Source organism: Lissotriton vulgaris, chromosome 2_1, assembly GCF_964263255.1.
Source record: "Lissotriton vulgaris chromosome 2_1, aLisVul1.2, whole genome shotgun sequence".
Taxonomy (NCBI): domain Eukaryota; kingdom Metazoa; phylum Chordata; class Amphibia; order Caudata; family Salamandridae; genus Lissotriton; species Lissotriton vulgaris.
In genome coordinates this window covers 998,643,291-998,664,036 of record NC_141687.1, presented here as the reverse complement: position 1 = coordinate 998,664,036, position 20,746 = coordinate 998,643,291, and positions in this window count along the sequence as shown.

Sequence of the window (20,746 nt, the reverse complement as noted above, 5' to 3'; positions counted from 1 at the left end):
TCAAGGGTGTAAAATCAAGGAAGACACATGATGCATAAAAACATTCAGAGGTGCCAGAACATAACTCAATAGCGCACAAAACACATGATGCCTAAAAACATTCAGAGGTGTAAGATCAAGGTGCGTAATCATATTAAATGCATTACATTTCATAACACTACATCACATTGCGCAAACTCACATTAGGCAATTACCATCATATAGATAATCACATTGCGCCTAAATAAGATCACATACCAGCCCCTATATAATAAAGGGACTAAAGAGCCCTGTGTCCAGAATTTCAGGGCACGCTGCCAATGCAGCGCCAGTCAGGGGTGCGCCACCGGCGCAAACCTAAACGTTGCAGGTGCCCACTACTTGCTGAGCACCTGAGGACAATCCCAAGGGCCTAAAGGGTGCAGCTGCCCACTAATTGCTGGGTAACTGGGAATCAAAATGGCGACAGGGTCCTCACTGACCCTAGAACAGAACTGCACCAAGATGTAGGAGCCACACAGGCTCTGGGCAACACTGCGCAAAACGTTCGAGCCACACAGGCTCTGACACTATACATAGCCAAACGTTGGAGCCACACAGGCTCTGGAGTCATTAAGGCCTGGGAACACACTGGCTCCTGAAATACTCTTGCGCCACTGCTGGGAGCCGCACTGGGCTCTGCACCGGCACTTCTGAGGTCTTTCAAATAACGATGGCCCCTGGAGCCTCTCGCGACTCTGAAGAAACACAAGCCCATCGTCGGAGCCCTGAGGCTCTGGGCACTGGTGGGGCCTGAAACTACCCCTGGGCCACTCTGGTCCTACAAATCACAGGTCTAATGTTGGGGCGGCCCACTGCCATCCGGGGCTGCCCTAGATGCACCTCTGCCTACTGGGTAGTGCCCTGGTGCCAGCACACGCCCCTACGGAGCCTCCCCCAGCCCGTTCACTCACCGGGCTGCTTCTTCTTTGGCTGGGCTCCTCCGGGCAGGCAGCAGGACACCTTATGTGTTCGCGGTGGGGGCAGGCACCGGCAATGTGCCTCGCGCCCCCTCCGCTTTTCACCCAGTGCTCCTCGTCGGCTGCAGGAACCGCGGGGATCTCCCAAGCGCATGGGGGCCCCGCGCCATCACTCATGCGGCGTCTTCTGTCTCTTTCTCATCCCCTCCTCGCTGGGGGACGGCAGCACTTTCCTTCGGCCACCCGGGGAGGCGGGGTGGTCTGCCGACTTCCCACACAGCACCACCTTTTCCCGGGGCTCCCTCAGCACATGGGGGCCGCGCAACAGGCCACACTTCCTCTTCCTTCCCTTCGGGCTGTAGGGGCGGGACTTCCGGCCCTTCTCCCGGGGCCGCGCAGTCATTGGCCAGCCTGCAAGCTGCTTCCGGGTCGCTGCGGGCAGCGCGCGGCCCTGTTCCCACCATCACCAGCGGCGCTTCGGCAAGATGAGGGGTGGGCACCCTCGAGGCAGCAAAATAAAAGCGCTACTAAGCGCTTGGGGGCAAAGTAAAGCGCTCACAGCGCTATGAGTACAAAAATAAAGCGCTCCAAAGCGCTAGATGCCAAAATAAAGCAAAAAAAAAAGTCCTTCAAGAGTCCAGGACCTCAGAATTCCAGGACATAAGGTGGAGCATAGCAGCTCCCAGAGAAGGAAAGTCCATCAGGTGTCTGGGGGCTGGGCAGGGCTCAGGGAGGCAAGCCTTCCCCTGAGCCCAAGCAGCAGCACGCCCCTAGCAGGATTCAAGTCCAAAAACAAGAACTAATTGTAAGGGGACACAGCCCCTTTTATACTGTAAATTCCATTGTCTAGCAGGGTGCAGGCAGTGTGAGAACCAGCTAGAACTGATTATAGGGAATTCCTTTCACTGGCAAGGCTAGGGACATCAGACGTACCCCAGGGGGTGGAGCCAGCATTGTGTGGGGAAACCCCAGCCTCATTCAGGACCCTCAAACCAGGCGTTCAATCCACAAGCAGGCCCAGGCTCACTCCTCCCCTCACATCAGCATGCTAAACACTCCATTCACCACCGGGGCAGACCCTCCCAGACTCTTGGAGCCTGGATCACCAGCCAGCCTCAGCCAATCACACGCCAGACACAAATTACACAAATATGCCAACTTCTAAAAGTAGCACTTCTCCACTGGACACAATCATGCCGCATATACCATTGCGCAGCATTCAATCTCACGAGTTAGCACATACCAAACTCGACCCTGCACTCCCCACACATCAGGAACTACCATGGGCATACATATTCCCCATTCATTCCTATGGGAGGGCAGGTCACTCTCACCACACACACAGAGAGCTCACGCACTTTACACTGTACCACAGTGAAAATGTGCGCAGAGGCCTAAAATCACCAACACCAGGACACAGAAACAGACGAGGAAAAAGCAAAAAGTCTCGGGGTGAACCTGCCAAAAGGGCCGGGTCAAACACAACCCCCTTCCAGCCAAAACGCAGGGTAGACCAATAACTACACTGGTGGGCTTCCCTGCTCTGGGCGACAAAACACGGTCACGGGCCCGCACGGCAGGGACACCCTCCGGTTTTTCGCCACTCTGAACCTACATAGATTTCCCTCAACAACAGCTTTCTGGCCCAACTAGGATACCCCACTGGTACTCTCTAGTCATCCACGGTCAGGACCAGGCCCTAGGCCATCCAAATATCACAGGTCCTGACCAATCCACAGAGTGGGGGGCAGTAACCCCTGGCACACAATAGCCATTCTCCACTCTCCCTCTCAGTGTAGCTACAACTACCACTGATCCTTCAACCTAGGGACCACACCCTCAGGCTGACCAGAGGTCACGGGCAAGAATGCCCCATCCTACCTCTACTTCTGGGTTCCCGCACCTCAAAGGGAAGCACTTACCAGAACACCATTCCTACCAGATCAGGACCTCACTCCATCACTGGTCTACCACCTGGAAACTATTTCACTTCTGAGGTACAAAGCACACAGCACAGTTCCTCTTCAAGCAGGTGGGGGGACACAGCACACAGCAAAGTCCCCTTTTCTCTACCTTAGTGGAAACAACAAACTGCAGGTGAGCCCCAGATCACACAGCCAGGGCAGCCCCCTCAGTGTCTTCAGCTGATCCACTTTGGTAGATTCCTCTTGACCTGGAAGCTTCCTAATCTCCCAACTGAGGATCTACACCCTCAGGTTACACCGGGGTCAGAAGTACACCGTCCCTCTGCACCCCCTTCCAGAGTTCTGCACCCTCCCACCTTAGAGCAGTACCCCTGGAAGCCAAAACCGGTCAGGACACTGATTACAGATGCCCTTCCCTCCAGGTCAGGCTGAACCTGAACCTGGCCTCCCCCTCCTCAGGGAATAACCTCCAGAGGCCCCACAAATGGTCAAGCACTCTAGATGGTCAAAATCCTCAGCAAACCAGGACTTCTGCACCCTCCACTTAGGAGCGGTACTGCCCAACACCAGGACCGCCTGAGTTCTGATTAAAGACACTCCCCGTCCTCTAGGCACAGGAAGATCCTCCTCAAATGACCTGTATGTACAGCCTAGGCCCCTGACCTGGCACTCCCTTAGGGAACCCTCCAAGGCCCTGAGATAGGGTTTCGGGCCAACGTGGGACGCACCGTCCCACACTCACTCCGCCTCCACTGAGACAGGACGTGAGCCCCTACACCCCTACCATCCTACTGGGACCTAGTTGGGCTACACATGAACCTCTACCCCTACACAGGATCATCAGATACACAAGCCACTCCTTTTAGATTCACTCCCTAATTCCTCTGCAAGACATCTAGCACACCGCCAGACGTCCACCATCTCATCCAGTGCCTCTGCAGGACCTCCTGCACACCACCAGAGGTACACCTCATGTGCAAGCTCCTTAAAAAAAAGCTCACACCAACTCCTCCAGTTCAACACACCACTCATCCACACACTCCCCCTCCAGACTGGTGAGACAGTTCCTCACTGCCCCTGACTCTCAACCTGTACCAGGCACCATACTCTGGGAACTGGGAATGGGACTTCATGCACTGGACACATTTTAGCTGCCACCACTGGATCCTACCATACTGGGGAATCCAGATACAAACAACACTCAGGAGATAACCACCCTCCCGAGCAAGTCTTTCCTCCACACTCCCTCTCTTCCATCTACCCGCACAGAGACAGGAACAGGGATTGGGCACTGGACCCAGCAAGGGATTCCTAATCTATGGGAACCTCCCCCTCTACTGGCGTCCCGCCCTGTCATTTTCTCTCATCTGCCACTAAACATAAAAGCGCAGGAACACCATTTGAAAATGACACTCTTGAGGAAAAACAAAATCATAAACAATAATCCCAAACATGTGACTATCTAGAATGCAGAGTTTTGTAATGTAGCCAGTTGTCGCTGTGGCACTGCGCAAACACAAGTCCTAATCTTCTCCGCTGTCCACCAATGTTAGAACTGGCTATTTCTAGTTGGCTAAGGCTGACGCCAAAGCTAGGCAGAAACCACCATTCTAGTCAGGGCAAGGGAGTCACACGCCAAGATAACCCCTGCTCACCCCCTTGGTAGCTTGGCACAAGCAGACAGGCCTATCCCTGGGGCAATGTGTAAAGCATTTGCGCCAGCACACAACAGCAACACCATCCTAGGCACACCACAAAAGGAACTCCACACACTGTTATATAAAAATAACTTCTGTATTGTCAAAACGCATCAGATAGAATCACACATGTACATTGTGCCAACTGGCACGGGCAATATTCACAAGGGATTATTTACACAGGACAGGGCCACGTGGGCGCCTGTCAGAATCAACACTTAGTAGAAAATAGAATATAGGATATAAAATCACTGTAGCACGAGTTAGCAAATATAAATCACAACCAGCAACTACTGGTAACAGGTAAGTACCACCTACACAACCCTAAACACCTTAGGAGAATGTCACACAGGGAACCAGGACCTCACTAGGACCACCTGTACTATAAAGAACAACCACCTAAGTATCACAATACAATTAGGGGTATAAGCAAGAACACGTTACACATGATGCATCACAACATTCAGAGGTGTAGGGAAGGAAAACACATGATGCATAAAACCTACATTCAGCTGTGTAAGAACAAGGCACATGATGCATCAAAAACACATTCAGAGGTACCGGAGAAAACACATGATGCCTAAAACATTCAGAGGTGTAAGGAAGGAAAAACATATGATGCATAAACCAACACATTCAGAGGTGTAAAATCAAGGAAGACACATGATGCATAAAAACATTCAGAGGTGCCAGAACATAACTCAATAGCGCAAAAACACATGATGCCTAAAACCATTCAGAGGTGTAAGATCAAGGTGCGTAATCATATTAAATGCATTACATTTCCTAGCACCGCACCACATTGCGCAAACTCACATTAGGCAATTACCATCACATAGATAATCACATTGCGCCTAAATAAGATCACATACCAGCCCCTATCTAATAAAGGGACTAAAGAGCCCTGTGTCCAGAATGTCAGGGCGCGCTGCCAATGGCAGCGCCAGTCAGGGGTGCACCACCGGCGCAAACCTAAACTTTGCAGGTGCCCACTACTTGCTGGGCACCTGAGGACAATCCCAAGCGCCTAAACGGTGCAGCTGCCCACTAATTGCTGGGCAGCTAGGAATTAAAATGGCGACAGGGTCCTCACTGACCCTAGAACAGAACTGCACCAAGATGTAGAAGCCACACAGGCTCTGGGCAACACTGCGCAGAACGTTAGAGCCACACAGACTCTGACCCTACACATAGCCAAACGTTGGAGCCACACAGGCTCTGGAGTCATTAAGGCCTGGGAGCAAACTGGCTCCTGAAATACTCTTGCGCTACTGCTGGGAGCCACACTGGGCTCTGCACCGGCCCTTCTGGGGCCTATCAAATAACCATGGCCCCTGGAGCCTCTCGCGACTCTGAAGAAATGTAAATGTAGATGTAAATGTATTTGAGCTTATATAGCGCACAGCTACCCACAAAGGGTTTCCCGGCGCTTGCTTAGGGAACCCGTTCTGGTATTACCCTGTGAGATAACCCCGGCAGGGTATCCACAAGGTGAAAGCCAGGCATCCCGCCGCGAGGGGCCGTTGTGGAGATTAAGCAAGCTATTGCCCAGAGTTGCAGAGTGTGAACCCGTGAATTGAGAAGGCACCGGAGCGAGAATTATCGAGTCCATGGAATTTTTTGAGCCCAAGACCCGCCGAGGCGGGGAATTGAACCCTGGTCCAGGGCCGATCTCAGCTTCCGGGTCTGCCGCCTCTAACCCCTGAGCCACACTTCTCCACAAGAAACACAAGCCCATCGTTGGAGCCCTGAGGCTCTGGGCACTGGTGGGGCCTGAAACTACCCCTGGGCCACTCTGGCCCTACAAATCACAGGTCTAATGTTGGGTCGGCCCACTGCCATCCGGGGCTGCCCTAGATGCACCTCTGCCTACTGGGTAGTGCCCTGGTGCCAGCACACGCCCCTACGGAGCCTCCCCCAGCCCGTTCACTCACCGGGCTGCTTCTTCTTTGGCTGGGCTCCTCCGGGCAGGCAGCACGACACCTTATGTGTTCGCGGTGGGGGCAGGCACCGGCAATATGCCTCGCGCCCCCTCCGCTCTTCACCCAGTGCTCCTCGTCGGCTGCAGGAACCGCGGGGATCTCCCAAGCGCATGGGGGCCCGCGCCATCACTCATGCGGCGTCTTCTGTCTCTTTATCGTCCCCTCCTCGCTGGGGGACAACAGCACTTTCCTTCTGCCACCCGGGGAGGCGGGGTGGTCTCCCGACCTCCCCACACAGCACCACCTTTTCCCGGGGCTCCCTCAGCACACGGGAGCCCCGCAACAGGCCACGCTTCCTCTTCCTTCCCTTCGGGCTGTAGGGGCGGGACTTCCGGCCCTTCTCCCGGGGCCGCGCAGTCATTGTCCAGCCTGCAAGCTGCTTCCGGGTCGCCGCGGGCAGCGCGGTGGCCTTGTTCCCACCATCACCAGCGGCGCTTTGGCAAGATGAGGGGTGGGCACCCTCGAGGCAGCAAAATAAAAGCGCTACTAAGCTCTTGGGTCAAAAAACAACCGGGGTCTTGACTCATAACTCAGCTAGGCTGAGCCTAATTTAACTAGAGAAACAACACAAGGGCCAATGCTGAGGGACTTCTTTAGGAGAGAAAGGCTGGAGGTTTGAGGGTGAGCAAAAACAACCAGCTAAATTAAATTTGCAACATAGAAAGGTTTAATTTCTTTTCAAATATTTCAAGTTTTGTTTATAACACATCTTTTTAGTGCATGGAGAAGGAACAATTTTTATGTACAAAATATACACCATATACAACAATATCCTGAAAAAAGCATATCCATACTTCAATCATGCATGGCCGTCCAGTCATACCATACCACATTCATACGCAAAAATTATAACAGTAACAAACAAAGAAAAATGCAAAAATGATGGATCCACGTATTGGTCAGATGTCAATTGGAACAATCCCTTTTGATTTTACAATTCTAGAATATTTTTAGTGAATCAACACCGAGAACCCATTTCTCTGGGTATTAATAAAGAGATTTAATTTTAAGAACAGAATGTATGGACCAAATACGGGGATGAGGTGGTCGACGCGTTTCAAACCCCATTCATTATTGGGGTTCTCCTCAGGACCAGTAGGTTCTGAAAAATTAATAAAGAAAAAGTGCTTAGTGGAGGGTTCCATATAAGGTAAAAAATGAGAGATAAAACCCCGTGTACACAACAGCCTACCTTGACCTTTAAACCAATCGTCAAGTAAATCCAAGGCGGCGAGTCACCAAAGGTTTCAGAATAGAGTGCACGTAGTAGCTGTGAATGAAAGGACAAAGTGTGCCACATTTAATACCAAGCGCTCGCTAACACTCATGCAGTCTAACCTAATACGCTCCTGGGGGTGGCTCTTACCTGTGAATAATCCAGCTAGTGGCTTGCCGTCGGGTACAAACTTTTCTTTCTTTTCCCGCGGAGCCGAAATTGCTTTAAGGCTAGAAAGGAAATGGAAAGCGGCAGTCATTAAACTGTCGGACTGGTTCTCCCTTAGCGCTGTAATCGACGTCCTCGTAACATCTGCTTTATACCGCTAAATAGAGAGGCATCCATCCTTGTCTCCGTAGTACAACTTCTGATAGAATCGCCGGTGGTCGGTGTTTGCCCTTCCTGGTTAAAAACCACCCAGGGGATTCTGGGATTTGTAGTTGGCAGACATAGACCAGATCGAATTACGGCGGAAATAAATGCCGGACCGGCATAGCTGCTGTGGAAAAGACTCTTAGGTTCTAGATGTTAGTTTTATATATTTCTGACATTTCGTTCAGACCTTTAAGTGCTGTGTTGAATTTCATTATAAGTAGAGCCTCACGTTGGGATAGTTTAGCGTCCACATCTCCTCCCCTAGGGTCTTTCTCAATTTTTGAAAGCACAGTCCATTTCAGGTCAGTCTGTTCGTGCTTCATCCTAGTCCAATGATTAACTAGTGGAGCATTTTCGACTCCTCTCCTGATTCTGGATTTATGTTGAGTAATCCTGCTTCTCACTTCTTGTGTGGTTTTCCCGATATATACCAAAGGGCACGGGCACACAATGGCATACACCACATTTTTGCTTTTGCAATTTGTGAATGTATCATGCTTCCAATTGATGTTATCAAAACTGAACAAGGATTCCTCGATCGTTTCGTTACAACAAGTGCAAGTACCGCACTTATGATGGCCCTTAGTGGGAGGAAGTCCAAAAAGCCTCTGTAAGGTTGGAATTTTAGCTTTCGATAGGGCAGCTCTGACAATGTGATTCGCTATGCTCTTTTCCTTCTTGTACGCGAACAATGGAGGGACAGAATAATCCTCATGGAGATCTTTCAATAGATGCCAATTGGACATGATCAATTTCTTGTATGAGTTGGCTGCTGGGCAGAATGTGGTAACGCAAACCAGTCTTTTTAAGTCTTGTTTGACTTTCTTTTCCAGTAAGGTCTCTCTGGGAGTCCACCAAGCTCTTTTGAGGGAGTTCTTAAGTAGTTTTTTCGGGTAACCTCTTTGCATGAGGCGATCTTTAAGAAGGCCTGCGTGTTTGAAGTATTCCTCCTTTCCCGAACAATTGCGGCGAATCCGAAGGATTTGTCCGTAAGGGAGGTTTTGTTTCAGGTTGCGCGGGTGGTTGCTGGTAAAATGCAATGCCTAAGGGTAGCTATGGGCTGCCCCTTTGCGCCAGAGCTGGCCATAATGTTTATGGGATTATATGAGGAGAAATTCATATATAATGACAACCCACACAGTTCCCGCATTACTAACTATATGCGGTACATCGACGATGTGTTCCTGATTTGGACAGGGAACCAGGAGGAACTGAATCAATTCGTGGAATGGCTTAACTCTAGAACTGTTGACATTCAGTTCTCGGCCACAGCATCCAACGAATCGATTACATTTCTGGACGTAAGAATAGATTCTACAGCACAGGGACTATGTACCACCTTATTCCGAAAACCATCTGACAGGAATAAGGCATTGCATTTTACCAGCAACCACCCGCGCAACCTGAAACAAAACCTCCCTTACGGACAATTCCTTCGGATTCGCCGCAATTGTTCGGGAAAGGAGGAATACTTCAAACACGCAGGCCTTCTTAAAGATCGCCTCATGCAAAGAGGTTACCTGAAAAAACTACTTAAGAACTCCCTCAAAAGAGCTTGGTGGACTCCCAGAGAGACCTTACTGGAAAAGAAAGTCAAACAAGACTTAAAAAGACTGGTTTGCGTTACCACATTCTGCCCAGCAGCCAACTCATACAAGAAATTGATCATGTCCAATTGGCATCTATTGAAAGATCTCCATGAGGATTTTTCTGTCCCTCCATTGTTCGCGTACAAGAAGGAAAAGAGCATAGCGAATCACATTGTCAGAGCTGCCCTACCGAAAGCTAAAATTCCAACCTTACAGAGCCTTTTTGGACTCCCTCCCACTAAGGGCCATCATAAGTGCGGTACTTGCACTTGTTGTAACGAAACGATCGAGGAATCCTTGTTCAGTTTTGATAACATCCATTGGAAGTATGATACATTCACAAATTGCAAAAGCAAAAATGTGGTGTATGCCATTGTGTGCCCGTGCCCTTTGGTATATATCGGGAAAACCACACAAGAAGTGAGAAGCAGGATTACTCAACATAAATCCAGAATCAGGAGAGGAGTCGAAAATGCTCCACTAGTTAATCATTGGACTAGGATGAAGCACGAACAGACTGACCTGAAATGGACTGTGCTTTCAAAAATTGAGAAAGACCCTAGGGGAGGAGATGTGGACGCTAAACTATCCCAACGTGAGGCTCTACTTATAATGAAATTCAACACAGCACTTAAAGGTCTGAACGAAATGTCAGAAATATATAAAACTAACATCTAGAACCTAAGAGCCTTTTCCACAGCAGCTATGCCGGTCCGGCATTTATTTCCGCCGTAATTCGATCTGGTCTATGTCTGCCAACTACAAATCCCAGAATCCCCTGGGCGGTTTTTAACCAGGAAGTGCAAACGCCGACCACCGGCGATTCTATCAGAAGTTGTACTACGGAGACAAGGACGGATGCCTCTCTATTTAGCGGTATGAAGCAGATGTTACGAGGACGTCGATTACAGCGCTAAGGGAGAACCAGTCCGACAGTTTAATGACTGCCGCTTTCCATTTCCTTTCTAGCCTTAAAGCAATTTCGGCTCCGCGGGAAAAGAAAGAAAAGTTTGTACCCGACGGCAAGCCACTAGCTGGATTATTCACAGGTAAGAGCCACCCCCAGGAGCGTATTAGGTTAGACTGCATGAGTGTTAGCGAGCGCCTGGTATTAAATGTGGCACACTTTGTCCTTTCATTCACAGCTACTACGTGCACTCTATTCTGAAACCTTTGTTGACTCGCCGCCTTGGATTTACTTGACGATTGGTTTAAAGGTCAAGGTAGGCTGTTGTGTACACGGGGTTTTATCTCTCATTTTTTACCTTATATGGAACCCTCCACTAAGCACTTTTTCTTTATTAATTTTTCAGAACCTACTGGTCCTGAGGAGAACCCCAATAATGAATGGGGTTTGAAACGCGTCGACCACCTCATCCCCGTATTTGGTCCATACATTCTGTTCTTAAAATTAAATCTCTTTATTAATACCCAGAGAAATGGGTTCTCGGTGTTGATTCACTAAAAATATTCTAGAATTGTAAAATCAAAAGGGATTGTTCCAATTGACATCTGACCAATACGTGGATCCGTCATTTTTGCATTTTTCTTTGTTTGTTACTGTTATAATTTTTGCGTATGAATGTGGTATGGTATGACTGGACGGCCATGCATGATTGAAGTATGGATATGCTTTTTTCAGGATATTGTTGTATATGGTGTATATTTTGTACATAAAAATTGTTCCTTCTCCATGAACTAAAAAGATGTGTTATAAACAAAACATGAAATATTTGAAAAGAAATTAAACCTTTCTATGTTGCAAATTTAATTTATCTGGTCGTTTTTGCTCACCCTCAAACCTCCAGCATTCCCCACTAAGCTCTTGGGGGCAGAGTAAAGCGCTCACAGCGCTATAAGTACAAAAATAAAGCGCTCTCAAGCGCTGGGGAAGAAATAAAGCGCTCCAAAGCGCTAGATGCCAAAATAAAGCAAAAAAAAAAGTCCTTCAAGAGTCCAGGACCTGAGCATTCCAGGACATAAGGTGGAGCACAGCAGCTCCCAGAGAAGGAAAGTCCATCAGGTGTCCAGGGGCTGGGCAGGGCTCGGGGAGGCAAGCCTTCCCCTGAGCCCAAGCAGCAGCATGCCCCTGGCAGGATTCAAGTCCAAAAACAAGAACAAATTGTAAGGGGACACAGCCCCTTTTTATACAGTAAATTCCTTGGTCTAGCAGGGTGCAGGCAGTGTGAAAACCAGCTAGAACTGGTTATTGGGAATTCCTTTCACTGGCCAGGATAGGGACATCAGACGTACCCCAGGGGGTGGAGCCAGCATTGTGTGGGGAAAACCCAGCCTCATTCAGGACCCTCAAACCAGATGGTCAATCCACAAGCAGTACCAGGCTCACTCCTCCCCTCACATCAGCATGTTAAACACTCCATTCACCACCGGGGCAGACCCTCCCAGACTCTTGGAGCCAGGCTCACCAGCCAGCCTCAGCGAATCACACGCCAGACACAAATTACACAAATATGCCAACTTCTAAAAGTGGCACTTCTCCACTAGACACAATCATGCCGCATATACCATTGCGCAGCATTCAATCTCACGAGTTCGCACATACCAAACCCGACCCTGCACTCCCCACACATCAGGAACTACCATGGGCATATATATTCCCCATTCATTCCTATGGGAGGGCAGGTCACTCTCACCACACACACAGAGAGCTCACGCACTTTACACTGTACCACAGTGAAAAAATGCGCATAGGCCTAAAATCACCAACACCAGGTCACAGAAACAGGCGAGGAAAAAGCAAAAAGACTCGGGGTGAACCTGCCAAAAGGGCCGGGTCCAACATGAACATACTTATGTCTTCCACTTATCAGCTGAGAGATGTCCAGCGTGTTCTTGTTGTTTTAGCAAATATCAATTTGCTATTTGCAATGTGCATCCCTGAACTTAAAGTGTAAGGCATCTAAGCTAAAAAAACAAATAAGGCCTTGCTGAGCAATTCTACTTTGACTTGTGCTTGGGCCATAATACCAACTCTGCAAAAAACCTTAAGTAACACCCCTACAGAAAGGAATGCTAAAATGCACATTGTGTGGTGAATACAAGATGCTGAAGATATACATTTCTAGACTAGAAATAAATCCCTGACTTATAGGAGGGTTATAGCTGCAGACATGCCCCCATGTCTTCTGCCAGTCGTGGCTTTACATCAACAACACTAAGCATGTTGGACTTGTAGTTTCAGTTACTCCATCACTCCGCTGTAGCTTAGTTTGAGTGTTTGAAAAATCAGAACTGTGTGAAAGTCACACACGTTGCAGTGAGGTCCATTAACTGCATATGTATATGCCTTTCTTAGAAGGTAACCACACAGAGCGATGTGGAATCTAATTAACAATGTCAAATAAATCACACCCCATGAGTTGTCAGTAGTGGAACTGTTCTGTGTTTCTTGAGCACAAGCAATTTTAATAGTGTAAAAACACAAAAATAACAAACATTGCCACAGCTACAAACTATTCTTCATGTTTACTATAAAATACTTTAATAAATGTAGATTTGATTAGTTTGTGCTTAACTTGAAGGTGATTTGAATTAGAATTTTCCTAATTCTAACAAAACTCACCAAGCTGCATATATCACAATAACTGATTGGACGCATAGCCTTAAATGGCCAATTCCACTGCATACTACTAAAGACTGATGTCCATAGTCTGTCTGTAACGCTTGTCTTTGAGTATCCACTGCCGGCTCAAGAACAGTTCTGGTGAACTTCAGAGCTGAGGTGGTGCTACGCTGATGCTGAGGTGACAGTGTTGAAGTGGTGTTGCACTGGTGCTGAGGTGGTGCTGAGGTGGTGCTGTGCTGGTGCTAAATTGGTGCTGTGCTGGCACTAAGGTGGAGCTGATGTAGTACCGAGGTGGTGCTGCAATGGTGCTGAGGTGGTGCCGCACTGGTGCTGAGTTGGTGTTGCACTGGGGCTGAGGTGGTGTTGCACTGGTGCTGAAGTGGTGCTGCGCTGATGCTGAAGTGGGGCTGCGCTGCTCCTGAGGTGGTGCTGAAGTGGTGCTGAGCAGTTTCTGCTGTGGTGCTGAGTTGTCCTGCGCTGGTGCTTAGGTAGTGCTGCGCTAGTGCTTAGGTTATGGTGCTGAGGTGGTTCTGCGCTGATACTGAGATGGTACTGCACTAGTGCTGAGGTTATAGTGCTGAAGTGGTGCTGCACTGCTGCTGAGGTGGTGCTGCTCTGGCACTACTGTGAGGTGATGGTGCTGAGTTGCTGTTGCACTGTTGCTGAGGTGGTGCTGCGCTAATACTGAGGTGGTGCTGCACTGATACTGAGTTGGTGCTAAAGTGGTTCTGAGGCGTTTCTGCGCTGGTGCTGAGGTGGTCCTGATCTAGTGCTGAGGTTATGGTGCTGAGGTGGTGCTGCACTGGTGCTGAGGTTGTACTGCACTGGTGCTGTGCTGATGTAGTGCTGGTGCTCAGGTGGTGCTGAGGTGGTGCTGTGCTGGTGCTGAAGAGGTGATGTGCTGGTGCTAAGGTGGTGCTGTGCAGGTGCTGAACTGGTGCTGAGGTTGTGCTGTGTTGGTGCTGAGGAGTTTCTACATTGGTGCTGAAGTGGTGCTGCCCTAGTGCTGAGGCCATGATGCTGAGGTGGTGCTGCACTGGTGCTGAAGTTGTGCTGCTCTGGTGCTGAGGTGATGCTGCTCTGGTGCTGAGGTGGTTCTGTGCTGATGCTAAGGTGGTGCTAACACTGGTGCTGATGTGGTGCTGAGGTTGTACTGCACTGGTGAGGCACTGGTGCTGAGGCAGTGCTGTTGTCAACTTCTGAACACATGTGAAGATTATTGATGAAGTTACTTTGTAAAGTGCTCATAAACCTTTCCCTTTTGACTAGGATGTGTCTCTGAGTCTAATTGGGGCACCTAAGCTCAGATGGCCAAGCGTGAACAGACTTTAGATGGGAGTGAAAAGGAAATTCTGTTGCATCCCTCACACCTCACCTACGACAAGCACTGCAGAGGGCACCAGACATGAGCAATGATGTCATTGTGCACACAGCACTCAAAGCATCACAATGCACAGCCTACAGATAGGATTTGGGCACCCTCCAAACACAAACATTTTAGACAGAACTCATACATTTTGCTCGAGTTAAACTTAGACTCTGGACTTCACAGCTTGTGTTTTCTCAGCGGACAGCAGATACTGTGTGAAGGAAGACAAATAAATATAAATAAGCTGGTGGATGTGAATAAGAACTCATCAGAACATGAGTCTGCTTTGGAGAAGTGAAGGAGCTAACCAAAGTGTAAATAAAGAACCAGCAGCCTGGCGAAAAGGAGCCTGCCCTTCCCACCAGACCTGAGAAGATAAGACGGCAGGACAGGGTAGGGAGAACAGGCAAGCAATGAAGCAGCATACCTCCTCCACTGTAAGGAACGGCGCTGCTCACGAGGAAGCCGTGCAGCAAGCTGATAGCTGGTGTTTGTGATTAGCTTCTTGACACAAAAACCAAGAAATCATTTGAAAGGGTTTTGTGTATCCGAGGAAAGGGAGTATTGGGTGATACTTACCCCAATTGACATGCCTAGTGTACCCCAGCTGGGAACTATGATGGCAGGGCAAATACTGTGATGATATTCCACAGGACCCAAACTCTGTGTTCCTGGATTCTTCCACTGTAGGCTGTCCCTTTGGTTTTACATTACTGAGGAAGACCCGCTAAGATATATAACCATTAACACGTTATCAGAGGGTCAAAACGTCAATGTCCTACGTCAGCTATCCCACAAATACAAAAAGGAACAATATAAGGATACCTTGAACTTCATAAGTGTGCACATTAGACTATATGTGTTCTATGTTTTTATGTTTTTATATGTGAACAATGTGAACTTTTGATTATTCACATGATATATGTCAGTTGAATCTATTGTATTATGTGTTTTCTGTGTGTTATGGACTGCTCACCAATACATGCACTTAATTGATTAATTACCTGTTGTATTGTGGTTTGTGAGCAATAAGAATTTCATTTTGCAAAGGCTTGTAATGCATGAGAATAGAAGCTCTCGTACTCTGCCTGATAGGGATCATTATTTGACCCGTAAGATTCATGCTTAGTTAATAGCACGTGTCACAATTCTTGCCACTATAGTGCCACCCAACAAAGCCACTGATAGTTTTATATTTTATGCCCAGGTTCTGAGGGACTCAGGGCAACCCCATTATATTTAATAGCCAATTAGGAGACTGAAAAGAAGAATGATCCAATTCCCACAGCTGCTAAGCAATGGGAGGGCTCCAAGCACTTTTTGTAAACAATAGTGTCTTACATAGACTTGACCCTAAAAAATAGTGGTGGGACTTATTAGCAAGTGTAAATTACAATGAAGCCCCAGGAAGTGAGTCAGAATACGTAGTCTAATGCCCTTATAACAGTTCTCAATTATTATGTGAAACAATAAGTGAATATAATCATATAAAAATTTGAAAAGAACATGTGGCTGCTGTTCAGCATGGCTAAAGGTTAGTGGCGTAGAGGAGAGTGGCAAGGAGTGTCATTGAGTAGAATGGCTGAAAAGTGGAGTACAGTGTCGTAGAGTGGAGTGGCATAGAGTGTCATGTATTGGAGTGGCATAGAGTGGAGTCGGATCGAGTGGCATAGAGTGGAGCGGCGTACAGTGAAGTAAACTTGTGTAGAGAGCATTGGTGTAGAGTATAGTGATGTATTGTGCAGAGGGATAGAGTGAAGCTGTATAGATTTTGGTGGTGTGCAAGCAGCGTCATAAGATGCAGTGGCATAGATTAGGGTGAAGAGGTGTAGACTGCAGTATTGCAGTGTGGCATAGAATGGAGTTGTGCAGTGTAGAGTGGGGTGACCTAGATTGGAGCGGTGTAGAGTGGAGTGGCGAAGAGTGCAGTGGTGTAGAGTAGAGTGCATTGGCAAGAGTAGAGTGATGCAGAGTAGAGTGCAATTGTGCAATTATGCAGAGTGCAGTGGCGTGGAGTGGTGTAAAGTGGAGTGGTGCAGAGTAGAGTGGAGTGGCATATATTGGATTATGCATGGGTGGTAGCAAACTGTCATTATAGACAACACATTTGAAATTGAAATTACCATTACATTTGCACAGATATACAGGTTTACTAACAAACCTATAAGTTTACAAATACTTGCACAGTTCATTAAAATTTTGCGTGCTACAAAAAAACATTTCTTCCCTTATAAACATAAATCCTCTCACTTTGAAGTGAGAGAAAGAAAAGTAAACACCAAGATCCTTGGGAGACAACGCCTGACATTTGACCTCTGTCTTTGAATGCACAGCAAATGTGACAAGATAGGAACAAGATTTTCTGGCATGCTTACAGAAAGGAGAACTCCTGGAAGAAAGCAAGGAGAGGTAGTGTGAAAAGGCCCTACTCTTTGGGCGAGGATGAACTCACTCTTGATAGCCTTTAACAAATATAGGCAGAAAATAGAAATCCAGAAAAAGATACAAACCACAAAGCCAATGGTAAGCAACCTGCGGAATGTGTTCCCAGGGAAGCTTTCTGCATGTCTCCATGATGTCTTTAGCAAACCAGACTGCTTCTGGTAAGCTCGGTCCTAATAGACGAGAAGACACCAAAAGGAAGGAGGGTTTGAAAACATTCTGAGGCTGTTAACCTTTTTCGATGCAACAGATTTGCGCATACGTCGGATTCGGCCGCGGCAAAGCGATTAAGCACACAATATTGGGGAATCTAGGAACTACTGTGGTGCTGGGGCACAAGATGACACCTCTTAGCCTCCTTCAGGTAATGGATGCAGGCCCCTCTCTAAAATTAGTGAGCAGGCCTCTGTTGAAGCGCTCAGCTGCCGACTTTAGCCTTGCATTACATATTTTCACAACTGAGTTCCTCCCATGTATCTTTTATTCAAGCCAAGGTGAACGAGATTTCTCTATGTTCACAAGTCGCCAAAGGGAAGTTCATCATTTCCTACACGCGCAAGGACACTACCGTCCATGCAGGTGGCAGGTGACAAAAAGAAAAAATACAAACACACAGGAAAAGCCGAAGCCAACTTCGAAATAAATACAAGAAAGCAGGCGAACAGAGCGACGGAGAGAGGTTGTACTGGCTCACCAGGGATACCGCAGACATGCTTCAGCACAGACTGCTCTCCCTATGGGCCACATCACCTCGTTAAATGGTACAGCCACACCTGCGCCCCTGGCTGGAAAGAAAGATAAGAGGCCGAATCATAAACAAGCTGGCAGGGTTGCGGAGGAAATATGAGAGAAAGTGAATGAAAACCCCGAAAAATAGATATATTCTGGCAATCATGACAGCTGATGGGCTAGCTAAATGCCTGAAGAAATGCATCTCTGAGTTCAATGCCTGGTCCAGAGTTCTAAGCCGCTTCTCTCATGGTTTGTTTTCCAAGAATTTTTCTTTCAAAGCAGTGACCTGTTTAAAACAATATATATATTAAATTGTTACTGACCGTTGGATCTAAATTATCAAGAATGTATGAGTGAAAATGTTACTCTTAATATGTACTTTACTAATACTTTTTTGGGAAGGTGCATATACACGCTGCATGATCATCCATATAATTTGGTGTTGACCTATTTTTTAACATCAGCTTACACCAATGTATCCAGGAGTATGCGGCATGGATTTTTTTCATGCTAATGGTGTACACAGCCTGCCAATGCGTTTTGCATCCTACTCGAGCATACAACCCTACAGTGGCTGTTGGCGACCTGTGTTTGAATTGAAAGAGTCCATGTTTTCTTAAACATAAAAGCATACTGGTAACGAAAACAGCATATGAATTTTAGGGTCGCTTGATTTCTTCACAACGGAAAACGTCTTGTAGCATGACGTTGTTGTTGCAAAAGGTAGACAATATACTAGCCAGAAAAAGCAGGTTCCATGGCAGTGGGCCCTATGCACAAAAAAAAGTTACTGGTGGAGCTTTGCACCTACACCTGAATGGACTTTAACAGTTTTTTCTATGCATAACAATTTCTAGATGGACAACTGGAAAGCTGGGACTGCAGATCCTTTCCAGGACCCACATTACACATGGGATGCACTGTTTCTGGTTGCACCATGGTGCACATTTCAAAAGGTGCGCCTGGCACAGACAGGGCAGGTGCAAATTCACGCAGCCTTGGGGGTAGCGCATTCTGTGAAATACAGAGCGGCTGCTTGAAAGCTGTCGGTGTTTCACAGTATAGTCGGCAATCTGCCTGCATTTAATAGAGGTTAGATATCCCCTTGCAGGCGAGTGCAGTGAGTGTCCGTCCCTGCCTGAAGAGGGATGTCTTAGGGGGTCTTTTGGACGCCTTTTAACCCTCAGAGAGGGCTGCCTCCAGGGGGCGCATTGCCACAGCACCACCCAATGGCATGTTTGTGCCAACATCTGTAGTACGGCACAGGTGCGGAGGCAAAGCACTTTTCTCATTTTCATGGGGCCACTATCTATGTAAATGAGGGGACATCCTATACTATTGCCTCTCTTCGAAGTCTTAACGAATCTTAGCTTACAGCCCCATGTCATCGGATTGACCCTCTAATAGAGCCCAAGTCATGCGCTGATTGCGACATTAAGTTTTGGTTCACAAAGACGAGGGCCTTCACAAAAATTGAACATGTCTCTCGTGAACACAAATCGGCTCCTAAAACATTTACAGGACTACTTATCAATACCCGCTCTTTGATAAAACATAATGTCGAATTTGCTGAACTAATGTCTGCCCACGAAGTGGACATGGCTTTTGTTACAGAAACCTGGGCTAATAGCACATCAGAAGTTGATCTGGCTCTAGCTATACCCCAAGGCTTCTCAATCATAAAAAATAACAGAACATCCAAACGGGGGGGGGGGGGCGGATTAGCAATCATAGTGAAAAACTCTTTGGATGTTAAAGGCTCCCCAGCAGGCAGCAGCTCAGACTGTGAACAGCTTTCCTTTCGCATCATTTTAAGTAACAACTACACCTTCCACGAAACACTACTATATAGACCCCCCTGCTCGACAAACAAGTGCAAATTCGAAGACATTTTAAGCCCAATATTAGAAGCTAGCACAGACTCTGAGGATTATTGTATACTAGGTGATTTTAATTATCATCTGGAAAATCTAGAAGACCACAATACACTATCACTTACAGAGGCAATGGCCAACGCAGCATTGGAGCAAAAAGTCATGCACCCGACACATGACGCTCGCCACACTTTGTATGGGATATTTACATCTAGCCCTCACCTCAAAATAACAGAAGTGCTGCCAGTGACGTGGTCAGATCACGTAGCCATCTTTTTCACGGGAACCACCTTAAACCACACTCCAAACCCTCACAACCCCCATAAAATACTCAAAAAACGCAAATTAAAGAACATTATTCCCGATTAGTTGCAACATACCTAAGCGTCCTCTTATCCCGACCTGAAACCAGAGTCAAACCTAGTGGCAAAATGTTTTCACAACTGGGTGAAGTCCACAATAGACCTGCTGGCACCGGAAAGGAGTGTCACTAGTAAGCTCACAAAGAAATCAGATGCCTGGTTCTGCAAGACCCTGCGCACACAGAAGCAGATTTGTAGAAAAGCCGAGCGGCGATGGAGAGGCAACTATACTACTGCAGACAGAGAAATATATGCCCAATCACTGAACACTTATAAAAAAATGATAATGGACAAAAAAAGTAAATACTACTCAGAAAAAAATAAAACAAGCGGGCAATTCCAGTAAAGAACTATTCTCAACATTAAAGGAACTTATCAAATTCCCAGAACCACTAGTAACAGACACCAGTGAGGCTTCCTGCAATCAACTTGCAGGATATTTCAAGGACAAGGTGCTCACCATCTTTAAGTCTCTCCCAGACGAACATGATGACATAACAACCATCTCCGCTTCAAAAACTCTACCCCCCAAACTCATCCTAGACTCCTTTGATACACCAAGCATTGAATTAACCACTCAATCTATCAAATTTATTAAATCTGGAGCACCATCAGACCCATGTCGACCCATGATTTTTCACATGGCACCAGAGAAGTTT